At 37.2% G+C, this 25685-nt stretch overlaps 1 pseudogene; it reads right to left on the reverse strand.

Moving 5' to 3' along the window:
- Window positions 1-678: 678 nt before the first annotated feature.
- On the reverse strand, window positions 679-12495 carry LOC113091203 (uncharacterized; annotated as a pseudogene).
- Between the last annotated feature and the right edge of the window lie 13190 nt (window positions 12496-25685).

A 25685-nucleotide genomic window follows, 5' to 3' on the forward strand; every position in this document is an offset into this window, starting at 1 on the left:
CGCAAGTGAAAATCTGAGACCTGGATTATATACTGTAAATACTGCAATGAAAGAGAAATTTGCCTTTACTGGTGGAAAAAAAAATATCCCCTTGAAAGGTTTTTATTGTGTGAGCCGCAAAATATTTACCTGGTAGAAGGGCTACATGGGTTATAAAGTATATGAATAATGCTGTGCTAATTGACATAACACTTTTTACAGTATAGAACCTTGTCTGCTTTATTATGTTTGTATAAACTAATCATAAATTTGTCATGTGAAAAATACAGGAAAAAAATATTATATAGAGTACAAATTACTGGTTATTGTCCAGCATCGTTTGATTTCTTAGCCAAATAAGAAATTGCAGAAGTTTGATTGTTATACCTGTTTTTTTTTTATTCTATTTTTTTTTTCCCACCAGACAGAACAATTCTTTACCCACAGTTTTTAGAATTGTTCCCCCTCATTCAAGTAGATATGGGCCATACGTGCATGACTAAAAATGAAAGAGCATCACCAAGATGGCAACCAAGTGAACTAATGTGAAATGACTTTGGACATGTTTTATATATTTTTGTGACAATAAGGACACTTCAACTGATTGACCGCCATTTAACACTTTTATTGAAAGATTTACAGCAGAAATCAAGAAAAACATAACTTCCTTTTAAATTTTAATTTTTTTAATTAATTCACTTAATATTTTTTTATGATTTGGTGAATCCATGAAAGATATGCTGAAATCTTAGTGTACACATTAGGACGCTCAGGTGAATTACAGCCTTTAATGTACACAAAAGATGTCACACCAACTGCAGTGTTTCCACAAACCAAAGGACCTCCTGAATCTCCCTGTTAAGAAACAAAGATCCGCACATCACTAGTGAAACCAGTTCATAAATTACAATAAAGTCTGTAAATGTTTTGTACATACTATGCAGGACCCTCCATCACCATGTGCACAGATCATCTGCGAGGCTTGGAAATCGGATCCCCATTTACATTTACACACTTTGTTTTTTATTGTAGTTGTGTTTGCCTCCATTAGACGACTGCTTGTTCGGCCATTCATCTCCTTTTTTCCCCAGCCAGCAACACTACAGAGAGTATTCATCTTGACATCTTCACATTCTTTCGGTAATGATATCCAGGAAACATTGTTGTTTAGTTTGACCTTTTCCTGTAGCTGTAACTCAAAAACACAACCATTATTAAGAGGTTTAATAATCTTTTAATAGACTGAACTGAAGTTGATTATTCTGTTGTTTTTTTAAGTTAGTAGCCTTGAAAGCCAATGTGTATGTTTTATCAATATTTACAATTGTCTCTTAAAAGGATACTTGATTAGAAATTCAAACATAGTTGTTTCTGCCACTGTTTCCTGATCAGATATTATTCTGAACAAATAAATGTTTTACAGGTTGTTACCCTCAAAAGCATGATGTCATTCCGATCTGAACAGAATGGACAGTATTGATGTGGGATGTAAGACTTCACTTCGACACGGTATGAATCCTCACTGTTCTTTAAGTCATGAGCACCAACCATAACCGTCAGAATGTCTGGATATCTGTTGAAAGAGAAATGTGCATTTATGTAATTCAAAACATTGTCTTGTTGTTCTGCAGTCAGTTTGTTTAGAATGAACAAAACTCTTACCCTTTCCAGCAATGTGCAGCAGTCAAGACAAACTCATCAGAGATGAGGAATCCACCACAGACATGTTTCTTGTACTTCTGAAGAGAAACCATGTAAGGTCTGGAGTGGGGTATTGCTTCTGTGCCATTCACTATACCCACATTCACACGAGCTGAGAGAGAGATAGTGCTGTTGGTCAGCTTATTACAGTACATACCAATTAAACATCATAATAAATGCTGTTGTATTATCATTCTCACCGGTGAAGGTCAGGTGTGGCAGCAGAGAGGCCAGCAGGAGCAGAGAGATGATGATCATCATGAAGACAGTGAGCTCTTGCTGGCGAAACACTATATAAATGTGAGGATGGGTGGAGACATTGAGCTGCCTTTTTTTCTCAGCTTGTGGTGTAAGTAACACTGAGAGTAGGAAGATATTATTTGTTTTACTTGGCATATGCATGTGTGCATGTAGCTCTGTTTGTTTTTTTTTATTATTATTATTTATTTTTTTTTGTCTTGTAGCTGTATTGAAACAGTGAGAATTTTGAAATCAACAGACAAGACCCCATTTTTCTTGGCCGGTGGAAATACATTTTATTGTGATCAACATTATACTGTTGACTGAGCTGATACTCAAATTGATCCTGAACCCAAAATATTCCTTTAAGTATAGATCATATGAAATGATCTATGATCTACGATTAAGTTTTAATGATCTGTAAAGTTCTGGAGAAATGTAATTAAATACATCATTATTTATATTTTACTTAGTAGGCCTAGGTGTTACCTATTGTAGTTTCATAATATTCATAACATGGATGTGGTAAACATTACTATCAAAGTACTGGAAATGCAGATGAGATACAAACCACAACTGTCCAAATTCATGAAAATTGTAAGAAATTAATAAGACTGAAAAGTTTGTCAAAATTTTCCTAAGTGCAGTTATTGCGAAGTTGTAAAATATTTTAAATTATGATAGATTAATAAGTATGCACATGCATACCCATGCCTCCAAGGCTGTGACATCCAAATTATAGAATCTAGCAAATGTGGATGGCGACAGCGGCACAAATCTTACCAATAGAAACCCCACTGGATCATGCCCAGGAGGAGGCCATTCCTATGGGGGGATGGGCCCTTACAACTGTAAGTCTGCTGAGGCATAAGCCAAAGCTATGGCATTCGCTATCCAGCAAAAAAGCCTCTGCTTTGTAACTGGCAGCCCTTTAAGGTGCCTTCCAAAGCCAACAAAAAGCTGCTACAACTGAACAGGCTAGACTGCTCCAAATAAACTAAGAGAACATTAGGACCCTGCTCGCTGTCCATGACAGTAAGTGTTAACAAGGTGATAACCTTGGCTTTAAACAGTGTCGAAAACAAAAACTGTGTTTTAAGTGACAACAGCTGTAGCTCAGCCAAATGGAGTAGCTCGAAGCGAGGGCCCCGGAGGGCCCTCAGGACTACCATCAAGTCCCAGACTGGCACTGTCTGAGGGGCAAAGTTGATTCTTATTGATTAGATTGTGTCTGCTGATTAAAGGGCCAGCTTCGAGGGAATGATTCGCTGCAACAGCTGCCACATAAACTTTGAGTGCGGGCACATCTGTTATCCAACAACCATAAGAAGGTTGGTACGTAGGACACGAGAAAAGATAATAGGCTTCGTGTGGAACACCACTGACCATTTAAGGGCATAGAGGCACCTTGTAGACTTTTCTTGAGCCTCTAAAATGGTATCACTTAGTCTTGCAGACAGCCACATAAGCTCCCGTCGAGGCTCCAAACAAGAAGGCCATGCAACTCCAGCCAGGGATGCCAAATCATACCTTTTGCATGCTAGAGCAGGTCCTTCCTCAGCGTTATCTGACAGTTGCACTAACTCTGGGAACTAGGTCAAGTTCCTCCAGAGTGGGCCCAGCAAGAGGACCGTGTATTTACGAATCTCCCTTACCTGTTTGATGACCTATGGAACCAGGGCTATCGGGGGAAGGCATACAGGCTTGCCATTGACTTACAGAAAGAAAGAAAAAAAAAAAAAAGGTACTGTCACAAAGTTGTTGTTTGGCAAAATTAAAGCTATTCTGTGTTAAGTTAGAGCAAGTTAAATAAAACATCTTTATTATATTTCTATGGTAGAGGAGAACAGCCAAACCAAAAAGAAAACAAAGAAAAAACAATGTAACATTCATGAAATCATAATGGAATGTGCACATGTGAGTGGGGCAGTGCTATCTAGTGGTCGCTGATGTCCTGTGGCTTCACTGTCTGTGGATGGCGAGCAAAAATCTAATGAATCAAATAGATTCGACTCAATTTAATCTCTACATTCACAAATTATGATACTTTTTATACAAACTATAACATTTGTATTCACAAATATGTCTCTATTTGAACAAAATGCTGCACATTAATGTAATTCTTAACTCCGACATTAGTTGAAAATCATTTGTTTCAGTTTAGTGAGCATGTACACCTTCATGAAATCCACTGGGCCTTGTTCGTAAGTAGTTGTGTGTGTGGGATACATGAAATGCTGTTAACTGCATCTCAAAATCCAAATGAACCGAACAAGATCAACTTGAACTAGACATCAATAAATACATGCGTGTCACCTGATCCACTTATGTAAAGATTCCTTTTTGCATGAACAATTTATTATATATCAATGCAGAACAGAACATTTTTATTCGCAAACATGTCTGTATTTGTAAATATCGCTGCACAACCATTTAATCCTGAATTCCACAGATTCAAATTTAAAAGCATTTGTTTGTGGTTAGTAAGATACATATATATATTATGTACACAGTACATGGTTTATTATGCATACATCTATTAATTAGTTTGAGTCTAATATCATCCCTTACAGGCAAAGAACACAGATGGTGCATTGGAGAAGGCACAGGACACCAGTGACTACCAACTCACTAAACAGGGAAAGCAAATTCGAGCATGCAAAGATTTCTTTTTGAAAACACAGCAAGACATTGGTCAGTCAAATGATCTAGAAATTTCTTACCATGTATGACCATGTGTCCCTCCAGACATGTTTGAGATCCTGCAAATGCCTTGGTAGTAAAGTAACATCTCGCATTAAAGAACTGGCAAATCTGGTGAAGTCCATGAGGATGAGATGCACTGTAGTATGGAAAGCTGCTGGTTCTGGTGGAACCGTTTTTTTCAAGGACACATCGTGAAACTTGTTCAGTTCATATAAAGATTTACATGTTAAAGAAATTTCCAGGAAAAGACTTATACTGTACGAATGTGAGAGGTTGTTTCGTTTTGCTCAATATACAGTATTGTTCAAAATAATAGCAGTACAATGTGACTATCCAGAATAATCAAGGTTTTTAGTATATTTTTTATTGCTACGTGGCAAACAAGTTACCAGTAGGTTCAGTAGATTGTCAGAAAACAAACAAGACCCAGCATTCATGATATGCACGCTCTTAAGGCTGTGCAATTGGGCAATTAGTTGAAAGGGGTGTGTTCAAAAAAATAGCAGTGTCTACCTTTGACTGTACAAACTCAAAACTATTTTGTACAAACATTTTTTTTTTCTGGGATTTAGCAATCCTGTGAATCACTAAACTAATATTTAGTTGTATGACCACAGTTTTTTAAAACTGCTTGACATCTGTGTGGCATGGAGTCAACCAACTTGTGGCACCTCTCAGCTGTTATTCCACTCCATGATTCTTTAACAACATTCCACAATTCATTCACATTTCTTGGTTTTGCTTCAGAAACAGCATTTTTGATATCACCCCACAAGTTCTCAATTGGATTAAGGTCTGGAGATTGGGCTGGCCACTCCATAACATTAATTTTGTTGGTTTGGAACCAAGACTTTGCCCGTTTACTAGTGTGTTTTGGGTCATTGTCTTGTTGAAACAACCATTTCAAGGGCATGTCCTCTTCAGCATAGGGCAACATGACCTCTTCAAGTATTTTAACATATGCAAACTGATCCATGATCCCTGGTATGCGATAAATAGGCCCAACACCATAGTAGGAGAAACATACCCATATCATGATGCTTGCACCTCCATGCTTCACTGTCTTCACTGTGTACTGTGGCTTGAATTCAGAGTTTGGGGGTCGTCTCACAAACTGCCTGTGGCCCTTGGACCCAAAAAGAACAATTTTACTCTCATCAGTCCACAAAATGTTCCTCCATTTCTCTTTAGGCCAGTTGATGTGTTCTTTGGCAAATTGTAACCTCTTCTGCACATGCCTTTTTTTTAACAGAGGGACTTTGCGGGGGATTCTTGAAAATAGATTAGCTTCACACAGACGTCTTCTAACTGTCACAGTACTTACAGGTAACTCCAGACTGTCTTTGATCATCCTGGAGGTGATCACTGGCTGAGCCTTTGCCATTCTGGTTATTCTTCTATCCATTTTGATGGTTGTCTTCCGTTTTCTTCCACGTCTCTCTGGTTTTGCTCTCCATTTTAAGGCATTGGAGATCATTTTAGCTGAACAGCCTATCATTTTTTGCACCTCTTTATAGGTTTTCCCCTCTCTAATCAACTTTTTAATCAAAGTACGCTGTTCTTCTGAACAATGTCTTGAACGACCCATTTTCCTCAGCTTTCAAATGCATGTTCAACAAGTGTTGGCTTCATCCTTAAATAGGGGCCACCTGATTCACACCTGTTTCTTCACAAAATTGATGACCTCAGTGATTGAATGCCACACTGCTATTTTTTTGAACACACCCCTTTCAACTAATTCAACTAATTGCCCAATTGCACAGCCTTAAGAGCGTGCATATCATGAATGCTGGGTCTCATTTGTTTTCTGAGAATCTACTGAACCTACTGGTAACTTGTTTGCCACGTAGCAATAAAAAAATATACGAAAAACCTTGATTATTCTGGTTAGTCACATTGTACTGCTATTATTTTGAACAATACTGTATGTTAAAAAAATATGTTAAAAGTTCAATTTAGAAAGCTGGGGATGGTGACCTCTAGTGGTGAAATGTAGGGCATTGCAGAGATGATAAACCGATATTATGTGGCATTAAATTGAATAAATGATCTTGCATTTAACATATGTAATTTCTAAAACACCATAAAACTATGCCAACTTTCAAATTCAATAGGAATCTAATATTAGGTGATCATGAATTTCACATGAGGTTGAAAGATTTCCTCGCACAGTTTCACTACATAACCAAAAAACTAAAGCCATTTGGTTTGAAAGTGACTTCTGTATAAGATGTGCTTCACACATCGCTTCATTATAGGCAATAGACAATCGCCATTTTTGTGGAAATTTTGCTGATGTGACACCTTTAACAGCTCTAGCTTTTTTCATTTTCAGTGTCCCAAATAAAAATGCCAACGAACGGCTTGCATTGTGTTATAAAATATCAAAATAACCAGCTTTTGTTTTTTGTTTGTTTGTAATTAAGCAGACCACAGAAATACTTTATTACACAATGTAATTAAATAAAGAAGCTTGCTAAATTTTCATTAAATATAGATTTACCATTCAAAATTAAGACGTACACGCAAATTGTGATTTTTAACTCATCTTTGCACTTCATAATAGTAAGTAGGGCCTATTGCAGATTTACACATGATACATAATAGTATGGAGTTCAATGTTGAAAACACTAGTCAAGCTGTGAGCAATGCAAACATGTGGTTGCAATGTCAGTGACCTCTAATAAAAGACATGAAGCTGGTCCTTATTTTTTAGAGGTGCTGGTCATATAATTATAATATCATCAAAAAGTTAATTTATTTCACTAATTCCATTCAAAAAGTGAAACTTGTATGTTATATTCATTCATTACACACATACTGATATATATTAAAATGTTTATTTTTGATGATTATAACGGACAACTAAGGAAAACCCCATTATCAGTATCTCAGAAAATAAGAATAACTGTTAAGTTAATAACTTGGGGCTCCTTTTGCCTGAATTACCTCAGCAATGCGGCGTGGCATAGAATCGATCAGTCTGTGGCACTGCTCAAGTGGTATGAGAGCCCAGGTTTCTCTGATAGTGGCCTTCAGCTCTTCTGCATTCTTGGGTCTGGCATATTGCATCTTCCTCTTCACAATACCCTATAGATTTTCTCTGGGGTTAAGGTCAGGCGAGTTTGCTGGCCAATTAAGAACAGGGATACCATGGTACTTAAACCAGGTACTGGTAGTTTTGGCACTGTGTGCAGGTGCCAAGTCCTGTTGGAAAAGGAAATCTGCATCTCCATAAAGTTGGTCAGCAGCAGGAAGCATGAAGTGCTCTAAAACTTCCTGGTTTACTGCTGAAACCCATGTCTTATATACGTCTCTGCATAGTGGTTCTTGAAGCACTGACTCCAGCTGCAGTCCACTCTTTGTGAATATCCCCCACATTTTTGAATGGGTTTTGTTTCACAATCCTCTCCAGGGTGCGGTTATCCCTATTGCTTGTACACTTTTTCCTTCCCTTTGCCTCTCTATTAATGTGATTGGACACAGAGCTCTGTGAACAGCCAGCCTCTTTTGCAATGGCCTTTTGTGTCTTGCCCTCCTTGTGCAAAGTGTCAATGGTCGTCTTTTAGGCAACTTTCAAGTCAGCAGTCTTCCCCATGATTGTGTAGCCTACAGAACTAGACTGAGATACCATTTAAAGGCCCAGAAAGAAGTGAGGTATTCACCACTTCTAAGAGATCTGCTTCTTAACAGTTAAGCACACTTTTGAAAAATTATTTGAGAAGTTTGCCAAGATAACAGTTTGACGATTTAAGGTGCTGTACTATTTCTTCCAAAAAGTTGCTGTAAATTGCTTCAAAGACAGACATGGTAACTTCTTTTTGAAATCAAGACTTTTTTTTCTTCTCAGCTCTTGTTGTCAGTAACACTGATAGTAAGATTATATAAATTGTGTTACTTCTTGTTATCTTTATCAACTGTTACATGAAAACACAACAAACAAGATGATAAGATATGCATGTCTATGTGTGGCTTTGGATGTCAGAGTATAGAAATGGCTTTTGTATGTATTTGTCTTGTGACTATATTGAATACAACTGAGTCTTGTAACATTTACAGATATTTCCCCAAGTTATTTTGATTATAAGTATGTTGTTGACTGAGCTCAGCTTTTCTGAGATCTAGTATAAATCATATGTCTAAAGGATTTTTCTAATGATTTTTCTAAAGTTCTAATGATCTGTGAAGTAATTAAATGTACGTTTAATATTTTTTTACTTGGCTGGCCTACATTTTTATTTGAAGTATCTTCTTAAGAACATGCTGAAAAAAGCTTTTACCGTCATGTTTTAATGTAAAAGGTTAAAGGTTTTTAATATCAAAATACATTTTCTGGAAAATGTTTACTGACTATTTCTTAGCCAATCATATTATTAACAACAACAAAAAAAAGATACATTTACGGTAGGAAATTTACAAACAACTTCATGGAACATGATCTTTACCTACTCTTTACTTTTATCCTAAAGATTTTTGGCGTAAAAGAACAATCGATAATTTCGACCCATACAATGTTTTTTTTGGCTATTGCTGAAAATATACCCCAGTGACTCGTTTTGTCGTCCAGGGTGACATATGTTTGAAAGTAAAGTACAATGAATTAAAGATGCTATGACTAATAGTTTCCATTAAATAAGTCTACTTCTACTGGCTTTTTGTTGTTTAAGATTGAGATACAATTGAATTTACAGTTTTTGTGTGAAGTTCAGAAGTCAGTAAGTGTCCCTCAGGGTTTCAGTTAGCAACTATTTTTGTGGTTTTGTACGTTTCTACAAAATCCTTTATGTGTGATTTAAAAGGCCTGCAGCTTGAAGCCACCAAAGACATCTTCCTCTTTTCTCTTGCATGTAGAGCATGCAGCTGAATGTAATTCATACAAGCAACCTAAGCCTTACTTTGTGATGCTGAAGCAGGCCATTAAAAAAAAACAGAGAGAGGAAACTAACAACTAATCTCTAGTGGTGAGCTTAGTGTGTTGAATAGATTCTTTTATGGAGTCAAGAATCTTATTTATGAAAATGATGCACTGTGTGGTTGCAACGCAGTCCTTTTGTTAGTTAAACATGGTTTTAACTCAACATTGCCGTGTAAGCTAAACAAAATTCCTACTCATTTCAACAATGTGCAGCAGTCAAGACAAACTCATCAGAGATGAGGAATCCACCACAGTGGTGTTGCTCAGAAATCTGAATAGAAACCATGTAGGGTCTGGAGTGGGGTTTTGCTTCTGTGCCGTTCACTATGCCCACATGAGCTAAAAGAGATAGCACGGTTAGTTGTCTTATTCACCAGATTGATCAGTGTGCAATTTGACGAACACTATATAAATGTGAGGATGGGTGGAGACATTGAGCTACCTGCAGGCCTTTTTTTCTCAGCTTGGGGTGTCAGTAACACTAATAGTAAGAAGATATTATTTGTGTTACTTCTTGTCATCTGCGTAAACTTTTATATGAAGCCACAACATACCAGAAATAAGATAGTCATGTGTGCATGTAGCTCTGGATGTCAGAGTATGGAATTGGCTTGTTGCATTTATTTCTCTTATGGCCATAATGAAAAACTAAAAATTCTAAGGCCATCTTATTTTTTAATAAAAAATTATTATTACTATTTTCATTGTGACTGGTTTGATGGGAGTGCTTGACGTCATGCTTTAATAAAGTTTTTTTTTTTTATGTCAAAATACATTTTCTTAACCCTTTATATTTTTCAAGGATTGCTCTCTTGATGCAACATGCACAATCTGCATTTGATGGTCCCTAGATCCTTCAATTAATTACTATAAATTTGGCATTCATGAGTTTATCTGCCCTAAAAAATATATAAACATAGACCCTCCCAAGCACCTTAAAGACTTTTACAGCTGTATGCACAGGCATGACTGGCAGCTAGTGGCTTGTGGCAAATGCTACTGAAATTTTCAGAACATGATGCAGTATCATGTAGCACCTTCAGTGGTAACTGCCAAAGCATAATGTACTGTACAACCCCAATTCCAGAAAAGTTTGGACAAAGCCTTACTTTGTGATGTTGTAGCATGCCATTAAAAAAACTGAGAGGAAAACTGACAACTAATCTCCAATGGTAAGGTTAGGAAATTGCAGAAGTTGATTGTTAGTCTTATTTTTGTTGCTTTTATTTTACACCAGTCTGAAAATGACCATTCACCATGTGCAGTGCATGTAAAATTGTATGGTGGTGACAATGAGAACACTTTGATGCTTGCCATGTGATACTTTTATTGAAAGTAAAATTTTAAAGAAATATTTAAGAAAAAAAAAAAATTCTTCTTTTTTATATTTTTCGAATGATTTTCTTGATCCATGGAAGATATGCTGAAATCTTAGTGTACACATTAGGATACACAGGTGAATTGCAGAGATTCAAGTAACAAAATGAAACAACACCAACTGCAGTGTCTCCACAAACCAAAGGCCCCCCAGAATCTCCCTGATAAAAACATCAACGCATACTGTAACTCAGTTAAAACAGTTCATGAATTAGTAAAGTCTATGGATCATCTTATTTACTTACATAGCAGAATCCACCAGAGCCGTGTGTACACATCATCTGTGAGACTGAGTAGATCTCTCCCCACTTCTTGAAACATTCTCTGTTGTCTATTATATACACATCTGCCTCCATTAGAAGACTACTCCGTGGGCCATCAGTCCAAAGTTTTCCCCAGCCAGCAACACTTCAGAGAGTATTTGCCTCAATATCTTCTCCTTTCTTTGGCAATAATATCCATTTAACATTGTTTAGTTTGACCTTTTTCTGTAACTGTAATTCAAAATTACAATTATTAAGAGAGAAATGTAATAATCTTTTAATACTGACTAGTGACCACAGTTGATTATACATACATACATACATATATATATATATATATATATATATATATATATATATATATATATATATATATATATATATAGATTGTGGGGGGTGGGGAATTAAGAAAACATCTTAATTAAGTATTGTCCATTAGGCCTATGTCATAAAGAGATAATACAAGAAATACATTAATTCTCATAGTGTGAGTCAGGTTTATGCTAGCGAATCTGATCAGATATAGTTTTTTTTATTTTTATTTTTTATTTTTTTACAGCTAAACAGGTTGTTACCCTCAAAAGCATGATGTCATTCCGAACAGGACGGATTTTGTAGTCTGGATGTGGGATGTACTTCTTCACTCCGATGCGGTTCAAAGTCTTTCTTTCCCTTAAGTCATGAGCACCGACCACAACTGTCAGAATCTGAGATCTGTTGAAAGAGTGTATTGGAAAGACTGATTCATTGAGCTAATTTATGAAAATGATACACAGTATGATTTTAGTTTGACTTCGAATTCCTACCCATTCCAGCAATGTGCAGCAGTCAAGACAAACTCATCAGAGATGAGGAATCCACCGCAGATGTGCTGCTCAGAAATCTGAATAGAAACCATGTAAGGTCTGGAGTGGGGTTTTGCTTCTGTGCCGTTAACTATGCCCACATGAGCTAAAAGAGATAGCACGGTTAGCTACTGTGTCCACCAGATTGATCTGTATGTAGTTTAATCAATCAGTCTCACCAGTGAAGGTCAGGTGTGGCAGCAGAGAGGCCAGCAGAAGCAGAGAGATGATGGTCATCTTGAAGACAATCAGTGAGCTCTCGCTGGCAAAAACTGTATAAATATACTTTAAAGGGGGGTGGAGACATTTATCTGGCCATAAGTCTGCATAAAATGTGGAAATGGCTTTAAATGACTTAACTCTGAATAGTTTAGTTCAGAAAAACCAACAGTGTATGTTGCATAATGTCAGTTGCCACATTTTTTTTTTTTAATTGTTCTTTCCCACATAGCAAATGTCTTCTGGCCCAGATCCGGGCCACACAATGACTTTTCCCTCGGCCCAAGTACCGCAAAGAATGGCGGCTCGGAAGTGGCCCAGAACTGGATTAAAGACTAGGGCCACACATGGGCCATAACCAGCCCAAATCTCAGCCAGTTAATCAGCCTTATCTGGCCCTGATCTGGGCCAAAACAGGTTTCATTATTGGTGTCAGTTCTCAGCCTTAAGTAAACCAGAATCCCCAAATCTGAGTCACACCTGAGCCTTATATAGCCCAGACCGATTTTAATATTTAATATTATTACCTTGTATATTACTATGATTGCAATTATTCATTTTCTGACATGCTTTTAAATGTTAAGCCATGCATGGCACTACCAAAGGTGAGGATTTGTTTGAGCAAGTTGTTTTGGCAATGAACAAATTTGAATTGCCATTTGAAAAGTTAAGTGGCCTTGCGACAGATGGAGCTCCTGCCATGCTTGGCCCGCAAAAGGGACTAACTGCATTGGTCAAAAAAGAAATGAGTCATCTCAGGCTTGATCCAAGTGATTTAGTTGAAAGCCACTGTATCATACATCAAGAGAGTCTTTGTGCACATTCCCTGAAGCTTCACAGTGTAATGAAAACTGTCGTTTTCACCATGAACTTCATCAAAAGCAGAGGGCTAAACAGCCGCCAGTTCAAAGAGTTACTGAGTGATCTTGAGTCTGAGTATGGAGATCTGGTTTACCCTTGTGAGGTGCGATGGCTGAGTCGTGCAGATATGCTCGCACGCTTTTACAATTTGAGGGAAGAAGTAAAACAATTCATGGAGATTAAGGGAAAACCTGTTGTGACAAGTGGCTGTGTGATTTGGCCTTTATGGTGGATATAACCAAGCACCTGTCAGAACTGAATCTCAAACTCCATGGTCCGAACCAGCTTCTCAGCTCTCTGCTTTCAAACGTGAAATCATTTGAGGCGAAATTAAAGCTGTGGCAATTTCAACTAGAACAGGGTAACATTGTGCATTTTCCTACTCTACAAAATCAAAAGCCTTATATGTTAGCTGAGTATGCTGGTGAGTGTGCAAAACTGCTTCAGGCATTTAAAGAGAGGTTTCAGGACATGAAAAGTAAACAAAATGTACCAAAGATTTTGTGGGACCATCTGAAGTACCTGACAACCTACAACATGAAATAATTGAGCTACAAAGCAATGACGAGCTCAAAGCAAAGTACAACAACCTCCCTCTGCTTGAGTTCTATAAACTGTATGTACACTCTGAAGATTTTCCCTTTCTGAGGAGACATGCGCTGAAGTTTGCATCTCTGTTTGGGATGACCTTCTGCTGTGAGCAGTTTTTTTCAAAACTGGCTCTTGCAAAGACTCGATTCCGCTCAAGCCTGACTGATCAAAACTTGGAAAACCAGCTGCGAGTAGCTTCGTCAACACTGCCATCTGACATCAGAGGCCTGGCCAAAGAGAAGCCGTTTCAACCATCGCATTAGAGAGGTTAGTGATATATATGTTCAGTAATTTAGTGTGGCCCTTGAAGGATGTTAGAAAAACTTAAATGGCCCTTGATAGAAAAAAGGTTCCCCACACTTACTGTAAAGGCATCTGCATTAATTATTCTGGTAAAACTTGTGCAAGTTTGAGCACAGTTTATATTACCACTTTTACAGTCATTTTAGGGTTTATGGCATTGCCAAGGAAATACAGTTATAAAATTAGAGATAACTTTACATAGAAACGTTATTTTTTTGTATGCAAGAAAAGTGTTAACACATTGTTCCCATCTTGTGGTTATACTACTAAAACAGTGAGTATTTTCATATTTTCTGGATTGGTCAGATTTACTTTCATTGATTGTAATTGTACACTTTGTACATTTCACTGTATCCCAGATATATATTTAACCTTTTCAGTGGTGAGTATAAAATATTCTAGCGGTCTAGTTTTTATAAGTTAATGAGTTTTCATTATTTTAGAAAAGTTCCCCTTACTGTTTCCATGAAGACACATCAGGCTTGTCATGTGACACACCGTGGCCACAATAACACTTGCATACCATGCCATGAACAATCTGATCTTACGATTCACAAGTACGTGTAAATGAGTGTTTTTTCATTTAAAAATCATCCAAAAAGATCTTGAGTGTGATTTGTAATGTGAGATGGGCTCCACCAGGTTTGTTCATGCTGCATTTCAGAGAGTCCTGTCAGTCAGATTTACAGCATGTGAATTTCTGTGTCTCCTGAAGAACAAGCAATAAGTTGCCGGTGAACTGGGAGAAGATTAGAGTGAACATTACGGTTACTTACACTATGTGCATATGATATGAATAAAACACATCAGCAAATCATGTGTTAAAGGGGTCATATGATGCGATTTAAAATTTTCCTTTTTTTCTTTGGAGTGTTACAAGCTCTTGGTGAATAAAGAAGATCTGTAAAGTTGCAAAGACTAAAGTCTCAAATCCAAAGAGATATTGTTTATAAAAGTTAACACTTGTCCACGCCCCCTGAAACAGCTCGTTCAAACCCGCCCCCACATATCTACATTAGTATGTGCATAACTCCGCACAGATGTTGACGTAAAGAAAGAAGGCGTACCTTTTATTCTCGTTGTAGTACTGTTGCTGCCGCTGCTACCATGTCATATAGACGCTGATGCATAACATTTCCGTCTCAGGCTTGAGGCATTGAGGCTAATCACAATGCGCTGGATAGCTGGCCAATCACAGCACACCTCGGTTTTCAGAGAAATGAGCCTAGTAAAAATCGACGCGTTTTAGAAGAAGGGGAATAGAGTTGAAACAAAAATGTACAGTATGTGGAAAATAATGTTTTTTTTTTTTTTACCTTAAACAGCATAAACACATTTCATTACACCAAATACACTAAATAATGTTCTTTTTAGCACCATCATATGATGCTTCCATAGACGTGTGTGTTCTACAAAGTCTAATTGTATTGTTTTACTATTTTATTCAAGGGGTCATATGATGCGATTTACATTTTTCCATTGTCTTTGTAGTGTTACAATCTCTTGGTGCAAGAAGAAGATTTGTAAAATTGCAAAGGCTAAAGTCTCAAATCCAAAGGGATATTCTTTATCAAAGTTAAGTCTCTGCCACGCCCCCCTAAAATGGCTCATTCAAACACGTCCCAACACGTCTTTATGGGAGAATATTTGCGTAATGACACACAAATGTTCATGTAAAGAAAGAAGGAGTGGTTTCAGTAACCGCACGCAGTTAGAGTTGAAGCAGCCATGTCAGGCAGATGCTGCGTGTATCTAGGCGAAAACAAAAGCACTTTATCTGGCCTTCCGAAAGTACATGCATTCAGGAATTATTGCAACTCTTTTCCTCTTTCGGGCTTGAACTGTTTGTAAAATTAAGGACACTATTTATTGTCTGTACATTTATTTTGAAAGTTGAAGCTCGCAATTATGGAAAGGGGAATTACATTTTCGACGAGTGTTTGCAGTGTTTGGCCAATCACAGTGCACTGGATCAATTGGCAAATCAGAGCATACTGCACTTGTGAGAAGGAGAGACTTTGTAGAAAACTATGCATTTGAGAGCGGCGGGGAATGGAGAACCTACAATAATGCACAGTATTTGAAAAATAATGTGTTTTTTTCACATTAAAGCATGTCAAAATATTCTGTTCCACCAAATACACAAAATACTTATCTTAAAAAAAAAAGCATCAGGTGACCCCTTTAAAGAAGTGGACATTTATTCTTTTTATATTATTATTATTTATTTATTTTTGCTGTTGGTAATCAACAATAACAAGTGCTATCGAGTCAGCTTAACTTGTATTGAATATAGCTACCTTTAAATACATTTCTGCAACAATTATTTTGTACCGTACTGCAAGATTTGAGGCAGTTACAAAGTTAATTTTCAGTGAGTGTAGATAGTATTAACAAATGCAAAACTGGTATAAAAATGGATTTGTTGATTACACCGTGCCATTTGAACTTCCTTATATACAGGTTTGAACGGTTTTGTGGAACTGTTATAGTTTCAAGGGATTTATACCCAAGCTCTTCTATTGAATATAAAAACCCATACATGTTAAGCTGTATATGTGATGCTACTGTTCAAATGTATTGCTTTTCAAATGTTGCAGTGTTAAAATTGTTTTGAATTCAAAATATAATTCCTCAAGTTATTGTGTGAAAATTAGTCTTTTATTAATCAAAACTGTGTTGAAATCATACTTTGTGTGAAAAGGAATACTTTTTTTTTTTACTGTTTTACTTCCTCTAGTGTTTATTTCAACTGGAAACTGTGGTGATTTGTATGTATAGGCACGTTTTTTTTTTTTTTTTTTTTTAGTTTTACCTACATGTATTTAGAGGCACGTATTTCCAGTGAGCCTACGTTGTTCTTAATTTGTACACACAATGCAGTTATATACAGTATATTTATAATATTTATTTTAACTCAATACATTTTTACTTGCTTTACAATTCTGTCCCAATCAAAGATGGTTTGTGTTGCAAAAGCAGAACAGTTTCACAATGTTCAGGTTAGGTTTAGTAAAACTTCACACTAATGTTTTTAAAACCACGTCTGAGCTGATAACCACAACTGTCCTGTGTTAAGGGTTTAGATGAAGAAGCATACTGAAGGTGCAAAGTTTGTAGTCAAGTCAAGTCACCTTTATTTATATAGCGATTTAAACAAAATACATTGCGTCAAATCAACTGAACAACATTCATTTGGAAAACAGTGTGTCAATAATGCAAAATGACAGTTAAAGACAGTTCATCATTGAATTCAGTGATGTCCTCTCTGTTCAGTTTAAATAGTATCTGTGCATTTATTTGCAATCAAGTCAACGATATCGCTGTAGATGAAGTGACCCCAACTAAGCAAGCCAGAGGTGACAGCGGCAAGGAACCGAAACTCCATCGATGACAGAATGGAGAAAAAAACCTTGGGAGAAACCAGGCTCAGTTGGGGGGACAGTTCTCCTCTGACCAGACGAAACCAGTAGTTTAATTCCAGGCTGCAGCAAAGTCAGATTGTGCAGAAGAAGAAAGTCTTGCTAGAAGTTTCCATTATATATATGATGAAAATGGATTGCAGCTTGAAGTCACCACATACTTGTTCCTCATTCTCTTCAATGTTATACTGACTGAAAAAAGGACATGCTTTGTTCGCTTTACCTCTGTTCATGTTCCGTTTTGTTGTGGCCAAGACATATCGTAAAAATAAGTAATGGCCTCAAGATCCAATGTTCAAGGAACAACATCTTTGGCCACGACTTCTTATATTAAGCAAACAATGTCCTTTTATCATGGCCATGGGTTTATGTGTGAACAAATCTCCATGATCATATCAACCTGTGATTATTAACATTTCATTTTGAACTGAGACTTTCAAAGTATCAAAATATGATCTCTAGGCCACAACTTCATGTAACATGGCCATGACATGAGGATGTTGTTATCTCAACAAAATGATCTTTAGGCCACAGCTCATTATTATGTTCTCATGAGTTAAAGGTGCGGTATGTAATATTGACAGCTAGCAGTTGATACTGCAGTCCAAATTCAAACTCAGTGATGGGCAGTAGTTTAACTAAATAACTTAGTAGTATGATGTTAGTTTTGCTCGACTCAGTGTCAGTAGCGTCAATCCACCTGTCACTCCCACACCCTTAATTATGCAGAATTTAAGGCTTAATATAATTTAACATGATGAAAAATCCTCAGTTGTCATGAAGGGCAAAATTAACAATATACAGTAGACAAAAATATTTTTTTTTGTACCAGGCTGTAAACATGTTTTTTTCTGCTTTGAAAGATGGACATTTTAACATGGGGAGTCTATGGGACTGACTCCCTTTTGGAGCCAGCCTCCAGTGGCAAATTGATGAGTTGCAGTTTTAGTCACTTCCTTGTTGCCTTTAGGAGAGAGAGTGGAAGGTTGATGCTTGATTTGAGCTTGATTTTGGTGAAATGTTAATAATATAATGACACATGCAGCGATGCAAATGAACTAGCCTATATGTAGGCCTATACACTGATATGGTAACACTATACAATAAGATTTCATTAATGTATTAATCTAACATGAGCAAACAATGAACATACATATATTACAGGAGGGATATTTATTAATCTTAGTTAATGTTAGATATTGAAATAGATTCTTTCATTGGTAGTTCACGTTGGTTCACAGTGCATTAACTAATGCAACAAACAACTTTTGATTTTAATAATCACTTTTGACTTTAAGTAAATGTTGAAATTCATGTTAAGGTTAATAAATGCTGAAGTATTGTTCATTCTTAGTTAACTAAACTATTTAGCTAATGTTAACTAATGAACCTTATGTCACGGCGCGGTAGAGACGGCGCCGTGGAAGAAACAGGGTCTGGGTCCAAATGCAAGGAAATATCACTCTTTAATAAAAGAGAACAAAAAGGCCAACACGGCAAAAACGAAACAGAAACAAATGACGGTGACCAGCCAAAACACGAGTAACAGGAACCACAGCATATACAAATGACAACTAATGCAACCAGACAGAGTGGTGTGTGAGACTAAACTATATACTCGTGAACAAATGGGGAACAGCTGTGTGAGTGAGTATGTGCACAGGTGCTCCACGGCGCTCCGCCGCTATATGAAGGCCGGAAGCGAGCCCCACCTCCTTGCCGGGAAACTCCTGGGCAGGCACCCCCACCCTGACGGCTGAGCCACTCAACTGGAGAGCCAGGTTGATGTAACTCTCCAGCGTCTCGTTGGGGTGCCAGAATGGCATAAGGGACCTGAAGGGCTTGGTTAGTCCTCCCCAGAAGAAGACCATTAGACAGGTCTTCTCTGTCGCCGACAGTCGAGCCGCCCCCACAAAGTCCCAAGCATAATCCTCGATACTTCGCTCTCCCTGGCGGACATCGAGGAATCTCCCTGCTGGATCCATATTTGCTGGTTGCATTCTGTCACGGCGCGGTAGTGACGGCGCCGTGGAAGAAACAGGGCCTGGCTCCAAATGTAGGGAAAATATCACTCTTTAATAAAAGAGAACAAAAAGGCCAACACGGCACATACAAAACTGAAACAAATGACGGTGACAAGCCAAAAAACGAGTAACAGAAACCACAGCATATACAAATGACGACTAATGCAACCAGACAGAGTGGTGTGTGAAACAAAACTATATACTCGTGAACAAATGGGGAACAGCTGTGTGAGTGAGTATGTGCACAGGTGTACAGAGTGAACCAGGTGTGTAGAGTGAATTTGTGAGTGGGTGAAGGTGATGAGTCCGGAAAATGGAAGTGGTGCCATCTGGTGGTGAGAGGGAGGACCACCGGGTCCGGACTCATGACACCTTATTGTTAAGCGTTACCCTGTCCCTTTGTGTAAATGTAACTATTACAATAAAGCTACAATACCAACTACCAATAGGAGGTTTCTGCCCAATAGCAAAGTGTACAATATGAGGTAAATCTGGCCTTGTACATGATTATTTTTGTTTGCCAAATTGGTTTGGAACAGTTGTTGAATAAAAAACTAAACAGAACTATTATGCCAGTTTATCTGCTTGACTGACAGTTTTATTGATCACTGAGAGAGCACTGACTTGGTATGGTTCAGTATATATATATTATACTGATTTATATGTTTTGTAGATTTTAAAATGTAAAATTTAAAATGTAATGGCCTCAACATGTTATGACATCTGGTGGTGAGTTGCAGAATGTTTTGTACTGTAATCAAGGTCCTCTTGACACTGTTATATTTTTCATGTGTTGAAAGCGCAGTGGATAAGACACATGCCTTTGGTGTGAGAGACCCGGGTTCAAATCCACTGTGAGACACCAATGTGTCCCTGAGCAAGACACTTAACCCCTAGTTGCTCCAGAGGCGTGTAACCTCTGACATATATAGCAATTGTAAGTCGCTTTGGATAAAAGCGTCAGCTAAATGAAATTAAATGTAAATATTCAAGTCAAAAGTTGAAATCCTTAGTTTCTTCTATCAGGTCTACCTAAAAGACTTTAGAAGTTACGTTTTTGCAGTTCAATACTCTTTTACCCTATGTGTTGTGAACAGGAAATATACCATCTCCTGAATCAATGTGGTAAAAACATCTTCTTATCTGCAGGAAATCAGAATTCTGGGTAAAAAAAATAACCACTCATATTTACATTTTTCACTTTTCTTTACTTATTTACCCATTGCCACTAAAACTGTGTCGTGAATGACTGTGCAAAGTGTGGCATCAAGCTGAATGACCTCTGTGTAAGAACAGGAGTATCTCTGGAGTGACTCTGGGACGGTGAGGGTCTCAGAGGACATCATCACTGACCCCCTGATCTACGTCAGAGCAACAGCTGCGTTCGGTGGATCTAGCCCCCTGCTAAAATCTACAGCTGCCCGGCGAACTCTCATGGATTTACATCAGTATCACCAAAAACAACACTAGACTGGATTGAACCCTCAGGAAGACTTGCTTGTCTTCCCTCTGCTGATCACTCTGTTTCTCAATCATTTCTCAAGAATACTGCACTCAGTGAGGACATTGTTATTTTCACAGTAAAAGCCAGATTACAAGTTCTTCCAACTACACTCAACCTTTCTATCTGGTTTCCTACACCTCAGGTTCCTCACTGTCTGCATCACACTACAGAACAGATCACAGAAACATTGCCACTAAATCCTGAATGGCTGTCATGCTTACAAAGGAATGTACATAGCACACCACGACAGAATAGTGGACTTGATAGTGAAAGAAATATCAAACTATTTACCATCTTGAGTAAGAATATTCACACATTCTTGTGTAAATTCATGCATGTTTCAACATCTGAACAGTAACTCTATAATCTTTTCTCATCTGTCTGCTAACAAACCAGATGTTCTTGTGATTAATGAGATAGTGTTTGTTTTGGAGGTTGCATGCACCTTTGACTCTAGTATGGAGGAAGATTTCATGACTAAAACCATTAAATTCCATTCCCTCCTAAACACCATTTCAGAAACAGGTTATCGAGGCTGATTACTTGTTTTTATATTTGGCAGTTTAGGACACACACACAGGTTGGTTGTAAGAGGCCTTCAACAGCTTGGGATGCCCAAAACGAGGGCCAAACGCTTGTCTGCTATTATAGGCAGTCATCATATATGGAGGAGACGCTGTTATTTCTATCCTTTAGAACTGAGTGTTATGCTTAATATTGTAATGACCTGCTGTATGTCACTGGTCCATAATCTTATACATGTATTTGACTGCATCTATAATATTCATGTCCTTGTAAGTTATTTATTTTAAGTGGAGTTACATAAATTGTCAAAATGTGTGTGTGTGTACACTAACAGCCACAACTCTCTTTCCAGTAGTAAAAATAGTAGATGGAAAATATATATATAAAAATATATATTCTCACCTGTGATCAAGACAAGTCAGTTTTTAATTTAACTTAATAATAAAAACAACACGTCTGGCAGAAAATCTATTCTATATGAGACTCATAGGCAGAGTTTCCCTCTATGCATGAGGGGCACCCACTGGGGGACGAGCCACAAGCACTTTTTATATGTTCTACATTTCATGTATTTATGTAACACTTATTCTACATAAAAATTACATTTTGAATGAACAATAACTCTTGTACAAGGAGTAAAAACTGCTGTACAAGGAGTTAAAAAAGAAATAGATTTAAATTTGCATAGATTTCCGAATTGCATAGATTACCACTATCTTTATTTGATCTCGTTTGATACATTTTCAGTCAAATCATTCTCTGTGTGCTAGATCAGAGCTTGTCTCTTATTCTCCTCATAACTGAGGAACGTATTTCTGATGTAGCCAAACTAACGGCCAGCATGAGTGCAAACTGCAGTAGAGTTTGGATATTTGTCCTTCCCTACTTCATCTTTAAGTTTCTCAAGAGTGATCAGCGATGCGATTGCACATTTCACAAGATCCATTTCAGCTGTTACAAGCTGAGGGTGAATGTTAAGGCTTGCGTACATGTTTAGTAGAGCACTGTTACCGTATTTCTCTCAACTGAATACTGCGTCACACGCCATACTCGAGACTAACACTTCATCTGAAAATCTCCTGTCCAATTCAGCCAGCAGTGACTCAGTCCATCACTTTTTTATTTGTGGTTTTATTAAAAAACACAATGAATTTCCATTACTCAGTTAACTTGCCATAGCAGGAAAATAATAAAAAGAGTCTTCTCATGAAGACCATCTAGACAAGTTAAGAATTGTGAAATATCATAGTAATTTATTTAGCCCAAAATATACTTAATCAATCCACTACAATAATAAGATAATACAAATAAAATGAGAAATATTAATTATTTAATTTTTACTTTTTATTCATAGCACACACACACACACACAAAAAAAATCATAATTGGCTGTCATCTGGGGGGAAGGGGGGGGGGCAGCTTTTTATCAGAACTTGTTATTATGTTTAATGTATTTTCACATGTACAGGAAAGTTATTCCTGTGATGCAAGGCAAACTGTTCAGCTTATTCACTTCAGTCTTGAGTGTTACAAGATCCTTCAAAAATCATTCTAATGTGCTGATTTGATGCTCAAGAAACATTAATTATTATCATGTTGAAAACCATTGTGATACTTGTGGAAACTTATACATTTTTAAGGATTTTTTATGAATAGGAAGTTTAAAAGAGCAGCATCTCTTACTGACCCCAATTTCAATTCAATTCAAGTTTATTTGTATAGCGCTTTTTACAAAACAAATCGTTACAAAGCAACTTTACAGAAAATTATGTTTCTACAATATTTAGTAGTAGCTAGTAGTTTGTGCACATTTGACAGGTTTTTAGAAAAACTAAAAAATAATAATAATAATACAAGACGTAGTCAGCTAGACGATGAACTATCAATATTATTAATTAAGTTATTATATGATTAAGTCACACATTTAGGAATAATTGTTAGTTCTGTTTGTTCATTCAGGGTTAGCATCATCTGAGGTCCTCTGAGGGTCAGCATCATCTCTTCTCACGTGTTCTGGATCCAGACTGGAGCTTGTGTAAATCCTAGTTACCACGGGATGTGAATCCCGTTGCAAAACATAGAAACAAAATACAGACATCATTAGCATAGCTGCTGATCCAACAAAGTAAAATTAGTTTAACCCAAGCTAATGAATAAAAATGCACCTTTGATCAGATGCAACTACACTCACAATTAAAAATATACATTATTTGAATGCTTGGCGAAAGAGATGTGTTTTTAATCTAGATTTAAACAAAGAGAGTGTGTCTGAACCCCGAACATTATCAGGAAGGCTATTCCAGAGTTTGGGAGCCAAATGTGAGAAGGCTCTACCTCCTTTAGTGGACTTTGCTATCCTAGGAACGACCAAAAGTCCAGCGTTTTGTGACCTTAGGGTGCGTGATGGGTTGTAACGTGGTAGAAGGCTAGTTAGGTACGCTGGAGCTAAACCATTTAGGGCCTTATAGGTAAGTAATGATAATTTGTAACTGATGCAGAACTTAATAGGTAGCCAGTGCAGAGACTGTAAAATTGGGGTAATATGATCATATTTTCTTGACCTCGTAAGGACTCTAGCTGCTGCATTTTGGACGACCTGTAGCTTGTTTATTGAAGAAGCAGGACAACCACCTAGAAGTGCATTACAATAATCCAGTCTAGAGGTCATGAATGCATGAACTAGCTTTTCTGCATCAGAAACAGAAAACATGATTTGTAGCTTGGCAATGTTTCTAAGATGGAAGAATGCAGTTTTTGTAACATTGGAAATATGATTTTCAAAAGACAAATTGCTGTCTAATATAACACCCAGATTTCTGACTGTAGAGGAAGTAACAGTACATCCGTCTAGTTGCAGATTGTAATCTACAAGATTCTGTGTAGTGTTTTTTGGTCCAATAATTAATATCTCCGTCTTATCCGAATTTAATTGGAGAAAATTATTTGTCATCCAATCTTTTACATTTTTAACACACTCTGTTAGCTTAGATAATTGGGAAGTTTCATCTGGTCTCGTTGATATATATAGCTGAGTATCATCAGCATAACAGTGGAAGCTAATTCCGTATTTTCTAATAATATTACCAAGGGGCAACATGTATATTGAAAATAGAAGGGGACCTAGGACGGATCCTTGTGGCACTCCATATTTTACTGATGATAAATGAGATGACTCCCCATTTAAGTAAACAAAATGGTAGCGATCGGACAGGTAGGATCTAAACCATCTTAGAGCCAGCCCTTGAATACCTGTATAGTTTTGTAATCGATCTATGAGTATGTCATGATCTATGGTGTCGAACGCAGCACTAAGATCAAGTAAGACTAGAAATGAGATGCAGCCTTGGTCTGACGCAAGGAGCAGGTCATTTGTAATTTTAACAAGTGCAGTTTCTGTGCTATGGTGGGGCCTAAAACCTGACTGAAATTCTTCATACAGATCATTTTTATGCAGGAAGGTGCTCAATTGAGCAGACACAACTTTTTCTAAAATTTTAGACATAAATGGAAGATTTGAAATAGGCCTATAATTTGCCAGTACACTAGGATCTAGTTTTGGTTTCTTAATAAGAGGCTTGATAACCGCCAGCTTGAATGGTTTTGGGACGTGTCCTAAAGATAACGACGAGTTAATGATATTGAGAAGCGGTTCTTCGGCTACAGGTAACAGCTCTTTCAGTAATTTAGTGGGTACAGGATCTAATAAACATGTTGTTGGTTTAGATACAGTGATACGTTTATTTAGCTCCTCCTGTCCTATGGTTGTAAAGCACTGCAGTTTATGTTTGGGTGCGATGGATGAAACTGAAGTGTTAGATGCTGTAGAATCTACATTCGCTATTGTATTTCTAATGTTATCGATTTTATCAGTGAAGAAATTCATAAAGTCATTACTATTTAACGTTGGTGGAATATTTGAATCAGGTGGCGTCTGGTAATTTGTTAACTTAGCCACTGTGCTAAATAAAAACCTTGGATTGTTTTGGTTATTTTCAATGAGTTTGTGTATATGCTCTGCCCTAGCAGTTTTTAGAGCCTGTCTATAGCTGGACATACTGTTTTTCCATGCAATTCTAAAAACTTCTAAGTTAGTTTTTCTCCATTTGCGTTCAAGACTACGAGTTACTTTCTTGAGAGAGTGAGTATTACTCCCCCAGACTTTTGAACAGTGATGTATATTTTCAGTCTGTGTGCATAAACCTTTGTTTTA

The sequence above is a fragment of the Carassius auratus genome, unplaced genomic scaffold (assembly GCF_003368295.1).
Source record: "Carassius auratus strain Wakin unplaced genomic scaffold, ASM336829v1 scaf_tig00214126, whole genome shotgun sequence".
Classification (NCBI taxonomy): Eukaryota; Metazoa; Chordata; class Actinopteri; order Cypriniformes; family Cyprinidae; genus Carassius; species Carassius auratus.